Raw genomic sequence first — 26002 nt, forward strand, 5'->3', positions numbered from 1 at the left:
AAATAGGCTGGCTTCACTATACAGGAATACAACACTATACAGAGGGCGCTGGTTAGTTCATGTGGTGATATACCTCCTGCAATTTGACCTCTTAGTTTGTTGATGTCAAGGGGCATGACATATGCTAATGAGTTATGCTAATGAGTTCTTCCAGCTCTTTTTCTACAAAACGACCCCTGCTTATTAGATAGCACAAGTCATTATTCTCACTAGAAAATTTCAGCCCTCATAATTTTGGAAGAGGGAGTAAGGACCATTGATCAAGCTCACCTCTTTGGTGAATAATCCATTAGCACGAGGCACCTTAAGAGAGAGAAAAATATGCATTTTTGCTCACTAGGAGTTATATATAGGTTTGTTTGATGTTAACAGAAAGGATGGAGGGAAGATGGAAAATAAGGAGGGAATTAGATAGATGATGCTTGTCAAGGGTAGCTACATTTAAACACTTCATGGAACAAAGAAGGCAAAATTAAATGATGGGATGGTTGTTCCCCAGTGTGCTTATTGAGTTGTACAGTAAGGTTGCTGTTATCACTGAAGCTCTTCCCATGTTCTAAGTATTTTTATGGGTTCTGCCCTGTGTGAACCTTCATCTGTCTAGTTAGGTAGCCATTCTGAGAGAAGCTCTTCCCACACTCCAAGCATTTATATGGCTTCTCCCGTGAGAATCCTGTAATGGTTAGTGAGGTCGCCACTGTATGAGAATCTCTTTCCACACTCCAAGCATTTATATGGCTTCTCTCCTGTGTGAAGCTTTTGATGACTGGTTACGGTACCATTATCAAAGAAACACTTCCCAGACTTCCGGTTTGGGATCCATGGAGGTCTGAAGCAGCTCCATTTGCGGAGCTGACCGGACTGCCGTTTTAAGCGGCCGGCGGGGTGAAAATAGCCCGCGGCCGACTGCTCTCAGGCGGAGAGCAGGCAAAGAACGCTCGAGACCCTAGGGTGAGTTAGATCTCGGACGAGGGGGGGCTCTACACAACGGGTCCCCTCCCGATCCTTGAGGTCCCACCCTGCGACGGGTCGGCTACAATCTCTGCGGCAGTTCTGGGGCCAATTCGGCTGGCATAAGACCTACATACCCAAGCTTCGATTGGGGGAAGAAGTGGAGAGGAGAAGTTAAAATCGAAACAGCGATTACAACCCGAGAAAAGTGAAGAAGGTAAAGATCACTATCTTCTGATACGGGACAGATTGATAAAAGCAGAGAGGAAAAAAAGTAGATTTTTAAACTGCAACAGACTAATGAAAAGGAGGGGAAGATTCGGCAAGAGTTGTATTTGAAAAGAGACTAAGTTTAAAGAAGTTATTAAAGAAATCGGACTATTGTTTTGAATACTTGCGGTTATGGAGCTGTGAGAAAAAGACACCATCGCGAGATCTGCTGTGGGAAGTTGGGAGACAGGAAGTGCGTAACAACAATAGAGTGGCTGGAGAGAAGCGGCCCTTGCTGGAGGGCAGGAAGAAGGGAATCGCCATCTTTGAAAGGGGAAGGGTCGCGGCTTCAGCGGAAAAGGAAGTAGGCCATCTTGGATTACAAAATCATAGAGAGACCATAGAGAAAAGACGCCCGACATTTTGGACTCTTTAAAAACTAATTTATGCAAGAAGACCGGGACATTTGAAATAAAAAAGGTATTAAATTTAACGCCACGGAGTTAAGGAAGAGAGCGGACTCGTGGGAGCGAGCTAAAGCAAGCCCCACGATGTTGAAAAAAGAGTGGCAATCGGCAATAGAAAACCTGGACAAAAAACTTTTAGAGGTGATTAAAGAATTCAAAGATATGAAATTGGAGCTGATTAAAGAGGTTAAACAGACAGTAAAATCGGAGCTGTCAGAAGTAAAATCGGAGCTGTCAGAAGTGAAGAAAGGTATGGAAACAATACAAAATGAATTACAAGGAACGCAGCAGAGAGTTAAAACAGTAGAAGGAGCGATGGAGAATTTAGCAGACACGCAACAAACAGAGATGAGACTGATGAGGGGAAGAATGGCGGTTGCGGAAAGTAGACACATGGAGAAGCAGCTGAGATTTCGCGGTCTGCCGGAGATGGAAGGAAAGACAGCGCAAGAACAGATGACGGAGGTGTTAGCTGAATACCTGGGGAAGGAGGAGGAGGAAGTTGTGGCTATCCTTGATGTGGCATATCGCGTAAACTCGAGAATTGCAACCCAGAGGAAAGTACCAAGAGATGTGATTGTGCAATTTACAACACGAAACATGAAAGAGAAGATTGTGACTAAACAGTTTCAAGACCCATTGGAGATCGATGGCAAGACAATTATCATAATGAAGGAATTACCCAGATCAGTGTTACTAGATCGGAAAAAATATAAAGCGCTAATCCAGATGTTGAAGGACATGAAAATCAGGTACAGATGGGAGCTTCCAGAAGGTTTGTCCTTTGAATTTGGAGGTGCCAAAAAGCGCATTAGATCTGAGCGGGAGATGGAGCGATTTATAAGGGACAATGAAAAAGACTTACCAACAAGACTATGAGTATGGAGTGTAAAGTTATATCTTGGAATGTAAATGGACTAAATTCACCGAACAAGAGAAAAAATATCTTCCACTGGCTATTAAAACAAAAATGTGATATTGTTTGTTTGCAAGAGACCCATATTCGAAAGCAGGATGTAAAATATTTAAAATTGGGAAAATTGGGCAAGGAATTTGTAGCGGCCTCAAGTAAGAAAAAAAGAAGAGTGGTGGTGTATATAAAAGAGGAGCTACAGCCAAAATTTGTAATGAAAGATGTGGAAGCCAGATTTATAGCAGTGGAATGTACTTGGAACTTAAAGAGAGTGTTGGTAGTCGGAGTTTATGCACCCAACGGTGCAAAAGAAAGCTTCTTTGAGGATTTGAGGAAGCAATTAGACGATCTTTCATATGACCAGATAATTCTTGCTGGAGACTTCAATGGAGTGACGGACTTGGAATTAGATAAAAAGACAATAACGGCACAAAAGAAAAGAGGATTATTACCAAAGCTCTTTTTTGAGTTGACTCAACAGGAGACTCTTGAAGATGTATGGAGAAGAGAACATCCCAAAACCAGACAGTTTACTTTTTATTCTGCAAGGCACTCTACATTATCAAGAATTGATATGATCTGGGCCTCAAAAGACTTAGCGTTATGGACTAAGGAGGTAGAAATAATGCCGATGGTAAGCTCAGATCACAACCCAATTATGTGGAAATTAGGGAAAAGGAGAAAAAGGAAAGCATGGAGAATAAATGAGGACTTGCTACAGGAAGGAGAGAATATGGAGATACTGAGAAGAGAGACAAAGTTCTTCATACAATACAACGTGAATAAAGAAGTACCAACTGGTAAAGTTTGGGATGCTTATAAGGCGGTTATAAGGGGCATACTAATGGACTTAAATGGTAGAGCAAGAAAGAAGAAAGAGGAGAAAAGACAAGAGATTGAGGAGAAAATAAAAGCCAAAGAAACACAGTTAAAAAAGAGACCAGGGAAAAAGAAATTATATCAGGAAATTAAAATACTTCAAGAACAGCTAACAGCAATGAGTAACAAAGAATTGGAGTGGAACCTTAAAAGACTGAACCAGAAAGCGTTTAAAGGTGCAAATAAACCTGGGAAGTACCTGGCATGGCAATTGAAGAAGAGAAGGGAAAAGAAAATAATAAATAAAATTTGTGAAGACAACAAAACGTATTTGGAACAGATCACCATCAGTAGAGCCTTTTTTAAATTTTACGCTAAGCTGTACAATAAGAAAGAAGTAAATAAAGAATCAATAGCGTTATATTTGGAGAAAACGAAACTTCCAGAAATCTCGGAAGTTTGGAGAAATAAATTGAACAGTGATGTAACGGACGAGGAAATAAGTAAAGCAATACAATCTGCAAATTTAGGAAAGGCGCCAGGGCCAGATGGACTTACGGCTAAATTTTATAAGACAATGGCCAACGAACTGGCACCATTCCTAAAAGAGGTGATCAATGGAGTTCTAAGGGATCAAAGGATTCCAGATACCTGGAGTGAAGCGAACATATCATTGATCCCAAAAGAGGGCCAAGACTTGACTAATGTGAAAAATTACAGACCTATATCGTTACTTAACAATGACTATAAAATTTTTGCGAAGATATTGGCGGAGAGACTGAAGGGGTGGCTCTCGGAAGTTATAGAGGAGGAACAAGCAGGCTTTTTGCCAGACAGACAAATAAGAGACAATCTAAGGACAGTGATTAATGCTATTGAATATTATGACAAGCGTTGTGACAAAGAGGTTGGTTTCTTCTTTGTTGACGCTGAAAAGGCGTTTGACAATTTAAACTGGGACTTTATGTTTGCCACTATGGAAAAGCTACAATTGGGAGAAAGATTCATCAGAGCAATTAAGGAAATTTACAGAGACCAGACTGCAGCAATTGTGGTGAACGATGAAGCGACCAAGAAATTGACTATAAGTAAAGGAACAAGACAAGGTTGCCCGTTGTCTCCACTGTTGTTCATTTTAGTATTGGAGATCCTGATGATACAAATACGACAAGACGAAGAAATTCGAGGAATAAAAATAAAGGACTATTCATACAAGGTCAGAGCATTTGCGGATGATATAATGTTAATTGTAGAAGACCCATTGGAGAACATGCCAAAAGTGATAGATAAGATTAAGGAGTTCGGAGACCTGGCAGGTTTTTATATTAATAAAAAGAAGTCAAAGATATTATGCAAAAATATGACTAAGCAGAAACAACAATTGTTAACGGAAATAACGGACTGTGAAGTAACAAGTAAGGTGAAATATTTGGGAATTGAACTGACTGCAAAGAATATAGACTTATTTAAAAACAATTATGAAAAACTATGGATTCAGATAGAGAGAGACTTGATTAAATGGAATAGGTTGAATCTGTCATGGTTGGGTAGGATTGCAGCAGTTAAGATGAATGTGTTACCAAGAGTAATGTTTTTGCTACAGACAATACCAATCATCAGAGACTCTAAACAATTCGAAAAATGGCAGAGGAAGATATCAGATTTTGTATGGGCAGGCAAGAAGCCTCGAGTGAAAATGAAAGTTCTACAAGACGCAAAAGAAAGAGGCGGAATGCAACTGCCCAATCTGAGACTTTACCATGATGCAATCTGCCTAGTGTGGCTGAAAGAGTGGATGACGTTAAAGAACAAGAAATTACTAGCCCTAGAGGGATACAAAAAAATATTTGGATGGCACGCATACCTATGGCATGATAAAGTAAAGGTGAACTCGATGTTCCTGCATCATTATATACGGAGAAGTTTATATACAATCTGGAAGAAGTACAGAACTTATCTACAAGAAGGAACCCCTTTGTGGGTAGTTCCATATGAGGTGATAGATCCGAGAGCTGTTGATAATGAGCAACAATGTTTAACTTACAAAGAAATTACTAGAACTGAAGCATCTAAACTCAGAATAAAGACGCAGGAGGAACTATCACCTTATTAAGACTGGTTCCAGTACAGACAGATTAGAGATTTATACAACTCGGACTCTGTAAAGGGAGGTATACGAATAGAGAATTCGGAACTAGAGCAGACCCTTCTTAAAGAGGACAAGAAAAGAATATCTAAGGTATACCAAGTACTGTTGAAATGGTATACTGAGGATGAGATAGTTAAAACACAAATGGTGAAATGGGCTATAAATTTTAATAAAGAAATAACAATGGAGGCATGGGAATACTTGTGGAAGACTACAATGAAGACAACGACATGTACGAGCATTAAAGAGAACATTTACAAAATGATTTATCGTTGGTACATGACACCAAAGAAGATTGCGCTAGGGAATTTGAACACTTCTAATAAATGCTGGAAATGCAGGAAGCATGAGGGCTCCCTCTATCATATGTGGTGGTCGTGTGAGGTAGCTAGGCAGTACTGGGGGGAAATAATAAAAGAAATGAGTGAAATTTTGCAATTTCAAGTAAATAAGAACCCAGAACTCCTGCTACTAAACTTGGGAATGGAGGGAATTCCAGCTCATCATAGGACGTTGATATTTTACATGACGGCAGCAGCCAGACTTTTGTATGCGCAAAAATGGAAAGTACAAGAAGTGCCAACTATTGAAGATTGGATACACAAATTGCTGTACATGGCAGAAATGGACAAGATGACAAGAAAACTGAGAAATCTGGACTCAGGGCAGTTTAACACAGACTGGGAGAAGCTGAAACAATATTTGGAGAAGAAATGGGAGGTGGGAGGAGAACTGTGGCAGTTTAAGAACTATTGAAGTATAATAAAATGTAGAGGGGGGTGACTTTACCGGGGGGGGGGGGGAGAAGAGATAAACGTGAATCTCTAAGCAGTTAGGTTAATAGATTGATATATATAGATTAACAAATAGAATATCGATAGAAAATAACTAACCATAAGGGTTAACTATAAGGACTGATTAACTAATAATATTTTCTTTCTGGTAAGATTTGTATAATGTACCAAATTGAATATGTTTATCTGAAGATATATATGAGTTAAGTTGATTGATTATATAATGACAGTAATATAGATCTACTATTGAAGGGGAATAGAAATACTAATGTAATTAAATATAACTAAAACAGAAAGAAGAAGATAGAATGAGTAACACATAGAGTATAAGTCAAACTGTTTGATTTATATGAATGTATGATTTATGATCTATAGAAATATTTGAAATTTGAACTATGAAAAATGGGATAAATTGTTTGTCCAATATGGAAATAAGGACTCATAGTTAGGGTACAGAGTTTTAAAAATAGTTAAAGAAGTATTGCTTAGAATAGAGGGAGAATATACATTTGTTAGATAGAGGAATTTAAAAGGAGTAAGGGAAAAGGGACAAAGGGTTGGAAAACTGTTGGAAGTCAACAAAAAGGGGGGGAAAGGGAGAGGGTTAGAAATTGGAAAATGGGAGAATTGATTGTAATGTGAAAATAATTGATCCTAACCCAATAAAAATTTTTCAAAAAAAAAAAAAAGAAACGCTTCCCACATTCTAAGCATTTATATGGCTTCTCCCGTGTGAACCCTTTGATGACTCGTTAGGTTACGTTTCTCAAAGTAGCCCTTCCCACACTCCAAGCATTTATATAGCTTCTCCCCTCTGTAAACCTTTTGATGTCTAATAATTCTCATGTTACATACATGATGTTTCATATTACTTGTAAAACTGCATGTGTTCTGGCCCTCAGTTTCTTTTAAAGTGAACACACATGGGTTTTCTCACAAAGCGGTGTATGCGTGTGTAGCAGGGCTATGCCTCTTCTGGGCTACATAGAGCAACGAGCTGGGTAGGTGCTATGTTTGACTGTACCCATTCATCCATGCCGATATTTCTTTTGTCAAGTATATGCTTAATTGGTTGGTATGACTTCATTTGTACATGTTTAAGTGCCTAGTATATATGTCTTCTCTCTTTGCAGTGTGATAGCACAAATATGCACAATGTTCTCACACAAAAAGAACAACAATGAATTGTTTGGGAATTGGGAGGAGGAAGAAAAGTCAGGTAGAAAAGGGATGTGTTTTTCTCATGTTGCCATTCTTGTCAAATTTCTACTAGAACTACTTAGTAACTCACCTTACTCCTAAGTAGACCTTTAGCTCTGAATATGGAGAGAACTGATTTCTGAATAAAAGTCATTTAACCAAGGACCTGTGCCTTGCTACAACGAACCAGGGATTTGTCTGCTGTATTCTGTCATCCAGAGCCTGACAGAAATCACACCAATCTGCTCACACAATTCAACATCGGTCCTTTATTTGCATAACACCCAGGGCTCATTTGGAGCCAGAATGCACAGGAACGGTGTTCCGGAACCTCTAAAAAGAGGTCACGTGGGTTTTGGCCCCACCCACGTGATTCCCTTTCCTGGGAGTGAATGCCGAGTGCTGCTGGGCTGCAAAGGTGCTTGCATTCATTCTGCTCTGCTCTCTTACGTTCATTTCTGACTGGGCAGGGGTGGGGTGGGGTGGAGAGAGAAAAAGCGTGAATTCTGAGTGGTGCTGAACTCCAAAGGAAGGCAAGGTGCTTGCATTCATTCTGCTCTGCTCCTTTAGTTTCATTTGTGACTGGGGCGGGGAGAGAAAATGAGTGAGCGACTGCAAGCCAAGTGGTGCTGAGCTCCAAACTAACGCGAGCTGGTTGGAATTCATGCTGCTTTATTTTCATTTGTGACTTGAGAGAGTGAGTGAGTGGCTGCAAGCAGGGCTGGCTCTCCAGAGGAAGGTAGGCTGCTTTGAGTTAATTTTCCTTTAAAGAAATACCTGGAGACTTCTGCTGAAAGGGGCCTGAGGGGTGGATGTTGCCTTCTGACACACTTCTGGTGATGTCAGGGGGTGTGGCATATGCTAATGAGTTATGCTAATGAGTTCCTGCAGTTCTTTTTCTAGGAAATGACCCCTGATAACACCACACAAGGTTTACAAAAAGAGGTTAGCATCATTCTTCCTGTAATGTCGCCTAAGAAACAATATTCTTAATAATGGTTGTTGTGGGTTTTCTGGGCTGTATTGCCGTGGTCTTGGCATTGTAGTTCCTGATGTTTTGCCAGCAGCTGTGGCTGGCATCTTGAGAGGTGTAGCACCAAAAGATAGAGATCTCTCAGTGTCACAGTGTGGAAAAGATGTGGCAGGTTATTTATATCTACTCAGGAGGGGTGGGGTTGAGCTGAGTCATCCTGTAAGAGTTTCCCAGGGTGTGGAATGCTAATGGCGGGAGGCTTCACTGTATCCTGAGGAGGTTCTTTTGCATATGGATTGGTGCTTGATGTGCTAATCTTCTCTGCAGGGCTATTGTCAGGTGTAGAGTGTTTTGTTAGCCTGGTGTTTTTCAGAGCTGGAAACCATGCTCTGTTCATTCTTAAGGTTTCCTCTTTCCTGTTGAAGTTTTGCTTATGCTTGTGAATTTCAATGGCTTCCCTGTGCAGTCTGACAAAGTAGTTGGAAGTGTCCTGGAATAAGATACTGTGCCCTGTTTGAGTTAGGCTATGTTCAGCCACTGCTGATATTTCCGGTTGTCCAAGTCTGAAGTGTCTTTCATGTTATTTTATTCTTGTCTGGATGCTACGCTTTGTGGTCCCGATGTAAACTTGTCCACAGCTGCAGGGTATACGGTATACTCCTGCAGAGGTGAGGGGGTCTCTACTGTCTTTTGCTGATCGTAGCATCTGTTGTATTTTTCGGGTGGGTCTGAATACTGCTTGGAGGTTATGCTTTTTCATAAGCTTTCCCATCTGATCAGTAATTCCTTTGATATATGGCAAAAACACTTTTCCTGTAGGAGACTGTTTTTCCTTGGTTGTTGGATTCATCCTGGGTTTGATTGCTCTTCGGATTTCATTTCTGGAGTAGCCATTTGCCTGAAGTGCGTGGTTTAGATGATTAATTTCCTCATTGAGAAAGTATCTTATTCCAGGACACCAAAATACTGGACAACACTTCCAACTACTTTGGGAGTATGGGGAGTTCTAAATACCATTCAATGTCTGTTATTTGAGAGTTCAGTGTATTATCTACACTTTGAAGTTAAACACTTTCACTTTTATAGAAAGTGTCCTTGGGGCCAGCTGCATCTAGCCTGAATTGTATCTTCTCTTGGAAAGGGAATGATTTCATACTCAAACTGTTATTTTAGTCTAAACTATGATACTTTTGTTTCTGACCTTCATGCTAGAATTCTAACGGGTCTCTAACCTGAAGGTGGGACATTGTGCTATCTCTACCCACCCTTTCCCTTAACATGTCACTTCTGCCAATACCATTGTCTGAGCACCTTGAACCTGATGGATGTTCAATAAAAGTTACTTCAACCAAATCACCTGTGTGTTTCCTGTAGAGCTCTTCCAGCACTCCAAGCATTTATATGGCTTCTCCGCCATGTGAAGCATTTGATGGCTAGTTACAAAGCAATTCATAGAGAAGATCTTTCCATACTCCAAGGATTTATATGGCTTCTCCCGTGTGAATCCTGTGATGTTTAGTGAGGCCACCACTATAAGAGCTCTTCCCACACTCCAAGCATTTATATGGCTTCTTGCCCGTGTGAAGCCTTTGGTGTCTAGTTTGGGTATCTTTATAAGAGAAGCTCTTCCCACACTCCAAACATTTATATAGCTTCTCCCTGGTGTGAACCTTCTGATGTCTAGTTAGATTCAATTGTTGAGAAAAGCTCTTCCCACACATTTATATGGCTTCTCCCCTGTGTGAATCCTGCAACGTTTAGTGAGGTCACCATTATGCATGGAGCTCTTTCCACCTGGCAAGGACTGATAGTCATGACTGAAAAATTACTTTTATATGACGGCAGCGGCTAGACTTTTGTATGCGCAAAAATGGAAAGTACAAGAAGTGCCAACCATTGAAGACTGGATTTACAAATTGCTGTATATGACTGAAATGGACAAGATGACAAGAAAATTGAGAAATCTGGACTCAGGGCAGTTTAACACAGACTGGGAGAAGCTGAAACAATATTTGGAGAAGAAATGGGAGGTGGGAGGAAAACTGTGGCAGTTTGAGAACTACTGAAGTATAATAAAGTGTAGAGGAGGGTGACTTTACTGGGGGGGAGAAGAGATAAAAGTGAATTTATAAGCAGTTAGACTAATAGATGGATATATATATAGATATATGAAGGCTAATAAATAGAACATTGATAGAAAATAACTAACCATAAGGATTAAATATAAGGATTGAGTAACCAATAATATTTTCTTTCTTTGGTAAGATCTGTATAATGCACCAAACTGAATGTCTGAAGATAAAGATGAGTCAAATTGATTGACTATATGATGAGAGTTATATTGAATTATTATAAGAAGACAGAATGAGTAATATATGGAGCATAAGTTAAATTGTTTGACTTGAATGTATGATTTACATGGTTTATGATTTATAGAAATATTTGAATTATAGAAATTGGGATAAATTGTTTATCCAAGATGGAAATAAGGACTTACAGTTTGGGTATAGAATATTAAAAATAGTTAAGGATGTACTGCTTAGAATAAAGGAGAATATATATTTGTTTTAGATAGAGGAATCTAATAGAAGTAAGGGAAAAGGGACAAAGGGTTGGAAAGCTGTTGGAAGTCAACAAAAAGGGGGGGAAAGGGAGGGGGTTAGAAATGGAAAATTGGGGAAAATTGAATGTAATGTAAAAATAATGGATTCTAACCCAATAAAAATTTTTTCAAAAAAAAAAAAAATGACTGAAAAATTGAACCATTAGCTAAATCCAAGACCAATCATATTTTTATATTGTCTTCTTATTAGATAGCACAAGTCATTATTCCCACTAGAAAATTTCAGCCCTCATAATTTTGGAACAGGAGGTATGAAGCACATGACAATAATCAATATTGAGCAATACTAGGCCAAGCACTTGTATTCTAGATGAATTTTCAGACTTTGCATGAACCGTCTGTTGAGTTCTTTTCTATTTGTTAGGTAATTCTAACAGGTGTGCTTTAATTTTTTGACAGTTAATTAAAATAGTGGACTCTATCAAGATTAATGTTCCTCTCTCAGAGATTCAACCAATGGTGATCTCTCAACTTAACTTTTTCTGACACTTCTCAGAGATTTACAGTTTTGTTTTGTAAGTCTGAGTATAACATAATTGTTTACTAATTGGAAGGTTATACAACAGAAACTATGAATATTCAGTGAAACATCAGACCAATTATCGTTTGTTCTATCATGTGAATAGACTTTAAATATTTGCATATGATGATGTATAAAATTGTAAAGTCAGATAGAATGGCAGAGCTCTGATGGAAAAAATCTCTTGAGAGAATTTAGGTGAGAATTTATTTTACCTACGCATTTCATAGGAACTTTGTTAAACTTGGAACTTATTAAGCAATGTTAGAAAACTTATTTCTTATTGCCTTTCTGTGTTCTGTTTTTATAGGATTTATATTAATAACCATTTATATTTTGATTACTTACTTCATTGAAAAACTAGGATGTATTTTCAATAATGTGAAATAAACTTGAGACAGGTGTCTGTGTGTTTGATAAAGAGTTGCAAAGCAATATTGAACCCTATATAAATAAATGTACTGATGAACAGGTGGTTCAAAGAACTTATCTGGTTGACAGGTCTGAGAACTAATTGCTGAAAGCTTTCCAAGAGAAAAGATACATCTCTCTTTTGGCTAATAGAAGCTTAATTTCAGACATGGCAAAAGCTCGTTACAGGTTAATGAGGACACTACTATGTGAGAAGCTCCTCTCACACTACAAACATTTATATGGTTTCTCCTGTGTGAATCTTTTGATGGCTAGTTAGGTGGTGATTCTGAGAGAAGCTCTTCTCACAGTCCAAACATTTATATGGCTTCTCCCGTGTGCAGCTTTTGATGTCTAGTTTGATGTTTAGTTAGGTGGCTATTGAAAGAGAAGCTCTTCCCACACTCCAAACTTTTATATGGTTTCTCCCGTGTGACCCTTTTGATGTTTAGTTAGGTTGCTATTCATAGAGAAACTCTTTCCACACTCCAAGCATTTATATGGCTTCTCCTGTGTGTGAATCCTGTGATGGTTAGTGAGGACACTACTACGCGAGAAGCTCTTCCCACACTCCAAGCATTTATATGGTTTCTCCCCTGTGTGAACCATTTCATGTCTAGTTAGGTGGCTATTGAAAGAGAAGCTCTTTCCACACTCCAAGCATTTATATGGCTTCTCCCCCTTGTGAACATATTGATGGCTAGTTAGGATACCTTTCTGAGAGAAGCTCTTCCCACACTCCAGACATTTATATGGCTTCTCCCGTGTGAAGCTTTTGATGTCTAGTTAGGGCGCTATTGAAAGAGAAGCTCTTTCCACACTCCAAGCATTTATATGGCTTCTCCCCATTGTGAACATGTTGATGGCTAGTTAGGGTATCTTTCCGAGAGAAGCTCTTCCCACACTCCAGACATTTATATGGCTTCTCCCCCCTGTGAATCTTTTGATGGATAGTTAGGGTACCTTTTCGAGAGAAGCTCTTCCCACACTCCAGACATTTATATGGCTTCTCCCCTGTGTGAACCTTTTGATGTTTAGTTAGGTTGCTATTCATAGAGAAACTCTTTCCACACTCCAAACATTTATATGGTTTCTCCCCTGTGTGAACCTTTTCATGTCTAGTTAGGTAGTAAGATTGAGAGTAGCTCTTCCCACACTCCAAGCATTTATATGGTTTCTCCCCTGTGTGAACCTTTTCATGTTTAGTTAGGTAATAAGATTGAGAGAATCTCTTCCCACACTCCAAACATTTATATGGCTTCTCCCCTGTGTGAACCTTTTGATGGCTAGTTAGGAGGCTATTGAAAGAGAAGCTCTTTCCACACTCCAAGCATTTATAGGGCTTCTCCCCCCTGTGAATCTTTTGATGGATAGTTAGGGTACCTGTTTGAAAGAAGCTCTTCCCACACTCCAGACATTTATATGGCTTCTCCCCTGTGTGAACCTTTTGATGGCTAGTTAGGTGGCTATTGAAAGAGAAGCTCTTTCCACACTCCAAGCATTTATATGGCTTCTCCCCTGTGTGAACCTTTTGATGGCTAGTTAGGGTACCTTTTTGCGAGAAGCTCTTTCCACACTCCAAGCATTTATATGGCTTCTCCCCCCTGTGAATCTTTTGATGACTAGTTAGAGTACCTTTTTGAGAGAAGCTCTTCCCACAGTCCAAGCATTTATATGGCTTCTCTCCCCTGTGAATCTGTTGATGGCTAGTTAGGGTAGCTTTCTGATGTCTAGTTAGGAGGCTATTGAAAGAAAAGCTCTTCCCACACTCCGAACATCTGTATTGCTTCTCCCCTGTGGGCATCCTCTGATTTTTAGTCCGCTTGCTATTTTGAAAAAAGGTCTTTCCATTTTCTGAGCTTTTATATGTTTTCCAGCATGTTGAAATGTTCTGACACATTTCAAGTCTGAGTTTGTGTGTCAATGTTTTGGCTTTCTGGGGACCTTTATGACTTTTCTTTCTCTTCTGCATTTCATCATGGCCTGGGACCTCAGGTATCGTCCTGCTCTGATGGGCAGCCAATTTCTTCCTTTGCTTTTGCCTGCTCCTCTGCTGCATCTTTCGTACCACATGACCCCCCAGTTTTGCTTCTCCCTCCAGATCTTCATTTTGTTCCACAACTGCCCTTCCTCGTTCCTTCTCACTTGCCATCTTCCTCACATCTGCAGCTGGAAAAAAGAGACAGAAATCAAATAAGAAAATGGAGGAAATAAAAAAGGTGACAACACCTACTAGAAAGTAAAATGAGTATAGTACTTTTAACAGTGAGAGCCGGGGGGCCTGAAATAATGAAAGGAATATGTAATCTGTAGCAACAAAGCCTGTTGTGGGAAAAAATACAATTGGCTCTCAAAAGGGGAGGCTGGGCAGACCTTTCTCCGCCATCACTGATCCCGGCTGGATGGAGGCCACGGCCACTTCCTCTGTGCCTGATCCCGGCTTAGTGAGGGCGGGCTGGTATTGCCACCTGCTCCACTCCTGATTACAACCGGGTGATGGGAAGGAGGGTGGAATTACCTCCTGCTCCACACCTGATCATTAACAAACACCAGGGGCTTCTCCAGAAACTACAGGAAAACCACAATACAACTCTTTTCCAGAATACTCAATCAAAGATATGATAATGTTATAATAATTTATATATAAAAGTGCTGAAGAGCTCAATTTCAACAATATCTGCAATAAAGTTGAGATAATATACCTAACAATGAATATCAGAAACTTACAATATCCAACTGGTGGGAAAGATACTAATACAATTATTATCACTGTCAAATCAGAGACAAAAAAAATTAGTAATTCAAAGGCCACATTCAGTAATCAAACCAATTTCCCCAATGTATAAATACAAACCACTACAATATCAAGGGAATGATTCTATACAAAAATAATTCATTCATCTAAAGTACACAATGAAATGCAAGGAATTTACATTTACATCAAGGAATGGTAAAGTCCCATATTCATTAATTCATGCTGATTAGCTGCCTGTAACGTGTGAGGCTACACAACTCCCCAGAGGACATTTCCCCTGTGACAGTTGCAGTACCTGTCCTCTCACTATAAAAGTCTCAGAGATCATCAATCAACAGACCTTTATATTCAGCCTCATTTTCTACATGCAAAATGTCGCATGTTATATATATAGTCCATACAGTTGCCCTTTATTATATGTGGTCAGTACAACGCATCCATTGAAAGTCCGTAGTCAGTAGTTAAGTTTCACTTTGGTAGTGCGTAGTGCGTAGTCAGTTTTACTTTCAACAAAAAGGAGTAGCCATGGGGTGTGCCACAGCCCCCAGTGTGGCTAACCTTTACATGGCTAGCCTGGAAGCTTCCTTTATATCGAATAGACTCACGAATCCATTTTTTGAACAGATTGTCTATTACTGTAGGTACATTGATGATTGCTTTCTGGTAGAGTCGGGTGTAGATAATTTTGATGAGACAGGAACGTGGCTTAACACAGTTGATGAAAACATCCACTTCACATGGACAGCCAGTCTGGATAATGTACAGTTTCTTGATCTTACAGTTAACAGATCTCCCAGGAACACTTTAGAAGTCAGACCATATAAGAAACCCACAGACTGGAATTCTTATTTAGAATTCAGCTCATATCATCCTTATCACTTAAAAACTAACATACCCTTTGGACAATTAATCTACTCCTGCAGATTCCCACTTCAGGAAGGAATCCAGAAATATGTTACAGTCATTCTTTAATAGGGGTTAACCAAAAAAGACTATTTGCCGCCTATGAGCGTGCACAATTAGCATCACGTCAGGAGTTACTTATACTTAAACATAAGCCCAATGAGGATCGTATTAGATGGGCAGTGGATTTCACACCAAAGGCACAACAGTTAAAAAACATTGTCCATAAATATTGGTCTTTATTACATGATACTGAGGGCTGTGAATCGCCCCCTCAATAGGGTTTAGAAGCACTAAAAATTTGAAGGATATAGTTATCCACTCTGACTTTAAATCATCTACAGCTGATGGTAATTATCCTACTGGCCACTTTAGGTGTGGTCATTGTAATCTTTGCTCTCTTGCTATCACAGGAGACCAAGTCCAGATTCCTACTCATGACAAAACAATTAGACTTAAAACCTTTACCACCTGCCAAACTGCAGGTGTTGTCTATTTAATATTATGTAAGTGCAATATGGTATATGTAGGAAGCACGGTCAGACATTGAAAAACCTGGTTATTGGAACACATGTCCAGAATCAGACTTAGAGTTATGGATGCACCTATGGTGGAACATTTTGTGCACAATAACCACAGACATGATTTTAAATTTACTGTTTTGTTCTCTGATCCAAGGATCCCTAAGTGTGATCTTTTTTTAAAAAAATAATTATTTATTAATAATAATAACAACAAAACAACATAGTTGTACAATAATGATGTAATGATACACAACTATTCCATTCACAAAGAACAAGGATCTTCAACGTTTCATGTTATTCACAATAACGAATGATAAACCCAGTTTAACATCATTTGAATAATTAACATCCTCATTAGGTTATTTAGATTCCACAATATATATCCATAAGATACTAAACAAGGTGTTGAACCTGAGAGTAAGATAAGAGTAAGCTAGTGCTGACCTCACTAAATCAATTGTCAAAGATAGATTGATATAAGCGGTTAGGTGCCTGCAATTCATGTTCTGCTATATACTCATAGAACAGCATCCACTTCTCATAAAAGCCTGAACGGCTGTTAAGGTTCTTCATGTTATGCAGAATGCAAGTAATTTTTTCTATGATAATGAAATCCCAGACTTTTAGCAACCATTGTTTTGTGGAAGGTTGGCGCTGCTTATTCCAGTTTAGTGTAATTGGATGGTCTGGCTGTTTTGCTGCTACAAACTAACACGACAAACTCCTTTGAAGCCTCACACAAGCCAACTGATCCACACACCAAAAGGAGATGTTTACATTTACTAGCAAAGGAATGTTTTGGTTGCACCCTCCCTCTCCCCCCCTAATTGCATCTCCTCTCTCCTCCCCACTCCTCTTCTATATTTGACCAGTTTCTGTACCATGCATCTGACAAAGAGAACTTGATTCTTGAAAGCTTATGCTACAATAAAATTGGTTAGTCTTAAAGGTGCTACTGGACTCTTCTTCTTTTTTCTTCTCTTTCAGGTGGAATAACAAATTGAAGCTCCTGAGGGGCTCCCCTGAGTTGCCCTCCTCCCACGAGTATCAGGAGAGAGAGGCAGAAAAGTTCAAGGTTAATTGTTCCAAAAAATGCTTTAGTATAAAGTTGCTTTCTCTTTTCTTCTCTTTCAGGTGGGTTGCGAAGAATAAGGGAAGCTCCCAAAAGGCTCCAAAAACTTGCCCTACAAGCGGCCAGCAACAAATAATCTGCTTGTTTCATACAATATTCATTTCTTCAGGGGCCCGAAAGTCCTCCACCGGAGCAATGAACTTGCACATAGTCAAAAACATATCTCTCGTGCATGAATTCAGCGCACTCATTCCATTTGTCTAAAGGAAGCCTACACAAAGACAAACTGTGTCGTCCCTGTATTAAAAGGGCCTGGATATATTTTGAGCATGTACTTTCCAGGATTTGTACTTCTGCTTTCAGCTCCACAGTGATGAGAATCACCAGGCCCCCACTAGCCCGGCCTTTGGAATGAACTTTAGTAGCTGGGACTGGAAAGGTTCTGTAACCCTGAATAGAGGGAGAGGTGGAATCTTCCACCCATGTTTCCTGTAAACAAAGAATGTCAAAATCGCATTAAAAAGTTAAAAATTCAGGGTGATAAAGTTTGTTTCCCCACCCTCCCACATTCCAAGATAAGACATTTAATTGTCAATCATCCTTGGCAATTTGCTCGAGATCCCTATTTAAATCTTGGAAGAGACGGCCATTTTTAAAAGCTAGTGGAGGACTTGTCCTGCTGTATCAACTCACAAGTGCCAGGATCAGTTGGTTTATATGTCTCTGGACTGGAAGAAATGAGATCCATGGGAGATTCCACGGCATTATTCCAACAAGGGGTTGTTGTCTCATGAGTCTGACTGAGGGTTGCTATCTCCAAGTTCTTGGATACCTGTAGTTTTTGTTTAACATATTCCAGCCTTTCCATGATAGCTTCCTGTTCCACTGTTGGCAGACTCCCAAAGGAGTGCAAGAGTTCAGCTTCTACAGGGTTTTCTAGATAATTATGCATTGGGTTAGTAGGATTTTGTTCTGCATTGGCCCTTTCAGAGTCCGAGTGTTGAGGATCTGACCCCAGAATTTCCACAGGTTCCTTCCAGCTTATCAAGTCCGCATTCAAGGAAACAGATATTCTGATCCTCACAATTGTCACTGTTGACATTTTAACACAAGTCCTCTTAGGGTATAGATTCCATATTATAGTGTTCTTAAATACCTGTGGAGCAATGAGGGGACCTTAGACAAAGAAAATGATAGTAAAATTCTCTTTGCCTGGTTCTGATGGTTGAGAGGCTCTACTGCAATAAGATCAATTACAGAAGGGTTGATCTTCAGTAATTCACTGAGTCTGAAATTTATTCTCCCAGTTGGGGAGTGATCCCCTGTAGCTACAAATTGTCATACAGAACTTATATGGTTGAAGGATCGGGTGCCATGGGTTCTCACAGTTCCCCTGGTTTCCAGGAGCCTCCATGATATTTCCTGTGAGAATAGGTTTGCCCAGTCCTCTGTAGATTGTAAGAATTTTGTGTAGTAGTTGTTGATCTTGCAGAAAATTGATGATGCTTATTAGCTGTGGGGGGCAATCCTACAACTGCTGCTGTAAGCAGTATAAATTGGATTATAATTCCTTCAATATTTTTAAAAATACAATCAACCGTTCTTGCAATTAGATCAAGTTGGTTGTAGTTCAAAGATGCTAGATTTCCCTTATCAGTTTCAGTTTGGGCCTGGTTTGGCTGCTGCCTCTCTGACTGCCATGCTCCAAAGTCAGCTACAAAGACACTTTTTGTCTGAGGCGGCAAGAGAGTCTCCTTCTCCTCAGTTGATTCAAACAGCTCCGTGAGGGGTGAAAAGCGATTTGGGAGTTCAATACTATATTGCAAGTTTTGTTCACCATGTTTTCTCTTTCTCTTTAAGACATAGAAATCTTCTAGACTGGTCTGTTTACACTGGCAAAAAGCCAGGTTCGTCCAGGTCTCTTGGGCGTTTGCCAGTAGCCGTTAGTTAACTTTCAGGTTTCAAGACTTATATTTATGGTTATCTAAATAACTGACTGCAGAGAGACCTTCAGATTTATCAGCCTCACACCAGCTCAAATATATATAGAAAAAGGAAGATAAAAAGGAAAGATAAATAAACTTCATGGAGAGCTCAAGGCAAGCAGCTGCCTCCGTCCGCTGGTGAAATGTGAGTTGCTGTGCTCCAAATGAAGGTAATTGGGCCACCATGGTCCAGGTAATTTCTAGAACCTCGCCCCACCCCCAATTTGCAATGGAAGATACAGTTGACTACGGCAGGCATAACCCATCATAAATAAAGGTAAGGGTCTCAAAAATCTACCCTCCCTTTGGCAGCCCAGAGACGGAAAATGGAATAATATCCCCTCCTTTACTAAACAAAGAAGGTTTAAGAATGTCCCTGAGCTAACGGAGACGGAGAGCTTCAGTGATTAGAGGATCTGTCCAGGATCTAGGAGGTCCACGAACGATCCCCCATTTGCCACTAAAAGTGGATGGTTGACCTTGGGTCAGGCATGCATATTCAGCCAAACCTACCTCACAGGGTTGTCGTGAGGATAAAATAGTGGAAAGGACAATCTAAGCCATTTGGGGTCCTTGTAAGGAAGAAGTGTGCTATAACGCTGGCTATAAATCTTTAATTTTGCCTACAATTGGCCAGGACAAGATTATCACTGAGGTTTTTGCTTCATCCAGTATTCCTAGAACTCTTTTGTCAGGAGGCAGAGCTAGGGCTCCACTTCGAAGGATTCCTGCAGATTTGGGGGAGGAGCCTAGAGAGGGTGGAGTATCCTACTATATAATTGAGTAAGCGTGTTTCAGACAACTCACTTTACACCCTCGTGCACCACCAGAGGGCACTGCTGTGGAGGGAAGCCCAGGCAAGGCTTAATATTCCAAACTCCCCCCAGTATAACTCTCCATCCATCATACTCACTCATAACATTTATCTTCAAGCACCCCACCATGTTGGTTAGCTCAGAACGGTCTGACGCCGTGAGCGGTCCTCCCTTCCCTTTCACTTTTAAGCTTACTCATTTAAAGGGACAGGCACACAAAACCATTTCACAGAAAGTGGAATATTAAATAATTAGACATGTCATTTCACAGATTAATATGCCTATGAAGAAGTGAGTGGACGAAATGGGGTGGAGATTCTATGCTGGCAAAACCCGTAGGCGTGGTTTGACGTGGCTTGTCTTACTACATAGTTACACGTTTATTTCTGTAGGCGTATGCTACGAAGACTGCCATTCATAATACAATTGATAAAGTGTTGTTGAATGCTTGCGTGCATTCCAGAGTCTGTAGGATTTTGATATTACACTCTGGCACGTTTATTTAAATTTGAACATAAACGCAGATTTCTGCAAGCATATGCTACGGAGACTGATGCCTACAATTCTCTTGATATATCACTGAATGCCTGCGTGCATTCAGGAGAGTATATTAAACTATCTTTGTACTTTTCCACCAGCTGGATATGTAAACAATTGTACTGACTGATGTTATTGACTGTTAGCACTGAAGCACTTTTGCACTTTATATGAATTATTAAAAGCTTGATATTTTGGTTATATATTGTTTACTCTGGATAGCTGGTTTGTATGTGACCAATTGTATCTCCGGAGCAGCTCCTGTTGTTTGTAGAATCAGGAGCAGAGCAAGTGGCAATACCCGCATCCCCTTCACTCATCTGGTATTAGGAGCGGAGTACGTAGCAATGCCCACCCCTCACCTTAACACAGCTGGCAGTAGTAGCGCAGCAGGTGGCAATGCCCACACCCCACCATAACCCAGTTGGTATTAGTAGCAGAGCAACTGGAAATGCCCACCCCTGTCACCCAGATGGGATCAGGAGCAGAGCACACGGTGATACTCGCCCCCGATACCTTGCTGGGATCACCTTGCTGGAAACTGTATCGCTAGTTCATCCAATACAGAGGCTAATGGTGGTATGAAATTGACATGGCTAATAATTTTTTTTTTTTTTTGAAAAATTTTTATTGGGTTAGAATCCATTATTTCCACATTTACATTCAATTTTCCCCAATTTTTTCATCTCTAACCCCCTCCCTTTCCCCCCCCCTTTTTGTTGACTTCCAACAGCTTTCCAACCCTTTGTCCCCTTTCCCTTACTTTTATTAGCTTCCTCTATCTAAAACAAATATATATTCTCCATTATTCTAAGCAGTACATCCTTAACTATTTTTAACATTATATGCCCAAACTGTAAGCCTTTGTTTCTATCTTAGATAAACAATTTATCCCAATTTTTCAATTTCAGGTATTTCTATATATCATAAACCATATAGATCATACATTCGTTTATATCAAACAATTTGACTTATTCTCTATATATATTACTCATTCTATCTTTTTATAATAGTTCTATATATCTCTCCTCACGTAGTCAATCAATTTGACCCATCTATATCTTCAGACATTCAGTTTGGTACAAAACTTGTCAGAAAAAAAAGAAAATATTGTTAGTTAATCGCTCCTTATATTTAGTCCTTATAATTAATTATTTTCTCTATGTTCTGTTTGTTAACCTATATATATCTATATATATGTCAATCTATTAATCTGACTGCTTATTAATTCACATTTATCTCTTCTCCCCCCGGTAAAGTCTCCCCCCTCTACTTCAATACTTCAGTAGTTCTCAAACTGCCACAGTTTTCCTCCCACCTCCCATTTCTTCTCCAGGTATTGTTTCAGCTTCTCCCAGTCTGTGTTGAACTGCCCTGAGTCCAGATCTCTCAATTTTCTTGTCATCTTGTCCATTTCAGCCATATACAGCAATTTGTAAGTCCAATCTTCAATAGTTGGCACTTCTTGTACTTTCCATTTTTGCGCATACAAAAGTCTAGCTGCTGCTGTCATATAAAATATCAACGTCCTGTGTTGGGCTGGAATTCCCTCCATTCCCAAGTTCAGTAGCAGGAGTTCTGGGTTCTTATTAATTTGAAATTGTAAAATTTCACTCATTTCTCTTATTATTTCCCCCCAGTACTGCCTGGCTACCTCACACGACCACCACATATGATAGAGGGAGCCCTCATGCTTCTTACATTTCCAGCATTTATTAGAAGTATTCAAATTCCCTAGCGCAATCTTCTTTGGTGTCATGTACCAACGATAGATCATTTTATGAATGTTCTCTTTGATATTAATACATGTCGTTGTCTTCATTGTAGTTTTCCACAAGTATTCCCATGCCTCCATTGTTATTTCTTTATTAAAGTTTATAGCCCATTTCACCATTTGTGTTTTAACTATCTCATCCTCGGTATACCACTTCAACAGTACTTGGTATACCTTGGATATTCTTTTCTTATCTTCTTTAAGAAGGGTCTGCTCTAGTTCCGAATTCTCTATTCGTATACCTCCCTTTACAGAGTCCGAATTATATAAGTCTCTGATCTGTCTATACTGGAACCAATCGTAGTTAGGTGATAGTTCCTCTTGTGTCTTTATTCTAAGTTTGGATGCTTCAGTTTTAGTTATTTCTTTATACGTTAAACATTGTTGTTCATTATCAACAGCTCTCGGGTCTATCACCTCATATGGAACCACCCACAAAGGGGTTCCTTCTTGTAGATAAATTCTGTACTTCTTCCAGATTATGTATAGACTTCTCCGAACAAAGTGATGCAGGAACATCGAGTTGACCTTTACTTTGTCATGCCATAAATATGCGTGCCATCCAAATATTTTTTTATATCCCTCTAGGGCTAATAGTTTCTTGTTCTTTAATGTCATCCATTCTTTCAACCAAACTAGGCAGATTGCATCATGATAAAGTCTCAGATTGGGCAGTTGCATTCCGCCTCTTTCCTTTGCATCTTGTAAAACTTTCACTTTCACTCGAGGCTTCTTGCCTGCCCAAACAAAATCTGATATTTTCCTCTGCCATTTTTCAAATTGTTTGGAGTCTCTGATGATTGGTATTGTCTGTAGCAAAAACATTACTCTTGGTAACACATTCATCTTAACTGCTGCAATCCTACCCAACCATGACAAATTCAATCTATTCCATTTAATCAAGTCTCTCTCTATCTGAGTCCATAGTTTTTCATAATTGTTTTTGAATAGATCTATGTTCTTTGCAGTTAATTCGACTCCCAAATATTTCACTTTACTTGTTACTTCACAATCCGTTGTTTCCATTAACAATTGTTGTTTCTGCTTAGTCATATTTTTGCATAATATCTTTGACTTCTTTTTGTTAATGAAGAAACCTGCCAAGTCTCCAAACTCCTTGATCTTATCTATCACTCTTGGCATGTTCTCCAATGGGTCCTCTACAATTAACATTATGTCATCCGCAAATGCTCTGACCTTGTATGAATAGTCCTTTATTTTTATTCCACGAATTTCATCATCTTGACGTATTTGTATCATCAGAATCTCCAATACTAAAATGAACAACAATGGAGATAACGGGCAACCTTGTCTTGTTCCTTTACTTATCGTCAATTTCTTGGTCAATTCATCATTCACCACAATTGCTGCAGTCTGGTCTCTATAAATTTCCTTAATTGCTCTGATGAATCTTTCTCCCAATTGTAGCTTTTCCATAGTGGCAAACATAAAGTCCCAGTTTAAATTGTCAAACGCTTTTTCAGCGTCAACAAAGAAGAAACCAACCTCTTTGTCACAACGCTTGTCATAATATTCAATAGCATTGATCACTGTCCTTAAGTTGTCTCTTATTTGTCTGTCTGGCAAAAAGCCTGCTTGTTCCTCCTCTATGACTTCCGAGAGCCACCCCTTCAATCTCTCCGCCAATATCTTCGCAAAAATTTTGTAGTCATTGTTGAGTAGCGATATACGTCTATAATTTTTCACATTAGTCAGGTCTTGGCCCTCTTTTGGGATCAATGATATATTCGCTTCACTCCAAGTTTCTGGAATCCTTTGATCCCTTAAAACCCCATTCATCACCTCTTTTAGGAATGGTGCCAGTTCATTAGCCATTGTCTTATAGAATTTAGCCGTAAGCCCATCTGGCCCTGGCGCCTTTCCTAGATTTGCAGATTGTATTGCCTTACTTATTTCCTCGTCAGTTACTTCACTATTCAACTTATTTCTCCAAGCTTCCGAGATTTCTGGAAGTTTGGTTTTCTCCAAATATGACGCTATTGATTCTTTGTTTACTTCTTTTTTATTATACAGCTTAGCGTAAAATTTATAAAAGGCTCTACTAATGGTAGCCTGCTCCAAATACGTTTTGTTATCTTCGCAAATTTTATTTATTATCTTCTTTTCCCTTTTCTTCTTCAATTGCCATGCCAGGTACTTCCCAGGTTTATTAGCACCCTCAAACGCTTTTTGATTCAGTCTTTTGAGATTCCACTCCAATTCTTTATTGCTCATTGCTGTTAGCTGTTCTTGAAGTATTTTAATTTCCTGGTATACCTTCTTTTTCCCTGGTCTCTTTTTTAGCTGTGTTTCTTTGGCTTTTATTTTCTCCTCAATCTCTTGTCTTTTCTCCTCTTTCTTCTTTCTTGCTCTACCATTTAAGTCCATTAGTATGCCCCTTACAACCGCCTTGTAAGCATCCCAAACTTTATTGGTTGGTACTTCTTTATTCACGTTGTATTGTATAAAAAACTTTGTCTCTCTTCTCAGTATTTCCATATTCTCTCTTTCCTGTAACAAGTCCTCATTTATTCTCCATGCTTTCCTTTTTCTCTTTTTTCCAAATTTCCACATAATTGGGTTGTGATCTGAGCCTACCATAGGCATTATTTCTACCTCCTTAGTCCATAATGCTAAGTCTTTTGAGGCCCAGATCATATCAATTCTTGATAATGTAGAATGCCTTGCAGAATAAAAAGTAAACTGTCTGCTTTTAGGATATTCTCTCCTCCATACATCTTCAAGAGTCTCTTGTTGAATCAACTCAAAAAAAAGCTTTGGTAATAGTCCTCTTTTCTTTTGTGCCGTTGTAGTCTTTTTGTCTAGTTCCAAGTCTGTCACTCCATTGAAGTCTCCAGCAAGAATTATCTGGTCGTATGCAAGATCGTCTAAATGCTTCCTTAAATCCTCAAAGAAGCTTTCTTTTGCACCGTTAGGTGCATAAAGTCCGACTACCAACACTCTCTTTAAATTCCAAATACATTCCACTGCTACAAATCTAGCTTCCACATCTCTCATAACAAATTTTGGCTGTAGCTCCTCTTTTATGTACAACACCACTCCTCTTTTTTTCTTGTTGGAGGCCGCTACATATTCTTTGCCCAATTTTCCAGATTTTAAATATTTTACATCCTGCTTTCTGATATGGGTCTCTTGCAAACAAACAATGTCACATTTTTGTTTTAGTAGCCAGTGAAAAGTATTTTTCCTCTTATTCGGTGAGTTTAGTCCATTTACATTCCAAGATAATACTTTACACTCCATACTCATGATCTTGTTGGTAAGTCTTTTTCATTGTCCTTAATAAATCGCTCCATCTCTCGCTCAGATCTGATGCGTTTTTTGGCCCCTCCAAACTCAAAGGACACTCCTTCCGGTAACTCCCATCTGTACCTGATTTTCATGTCCTTCAAAATCTGAATTAGCACTTTATATTTTTTCCGGTCCAGTAACACTGATCTGGGCAGTTCCTTCATTATAATAATCGTCTTGCCATCAATCTCCAATGGATCTTGAAACTGTTTTGTCACAATCCTCTCTTTCATATTTCGTGTTGTAAACTGCACAATCACATCTCTTGGTAGTTTCCTCTGGGTTGCTATTCTCG

At 39.3% G+C, this 26002-nt stretch overlaps 1 pseudogene; it reads right to left on the bottom strand.

The window, feature by feature from the left end:
* Positions 1-566: 566 nt before the first annotated feature.
* The window catches only part of LOC129327978 (zinc finger protein 665-like), a 31895-nt pseudogene continuing 6459 nt past the window's right edge, over positions 567-26002 (bottom strand).

This window comes from Eublepharis macularius, chromosome 4, assembly GCF_028583425.1.
Source record: "Eublepharis macularius isolate TG4126 chromosome 4, MPM_Emac_v1.0, whole genome shotgun sequence".
NCBI classification, from domain to species: Eukaryota; Metazoa; Chordata; class Lepidosauria; order Squamata; family Eublepharidae; genus Eublepharis; species Eublepharis macularius.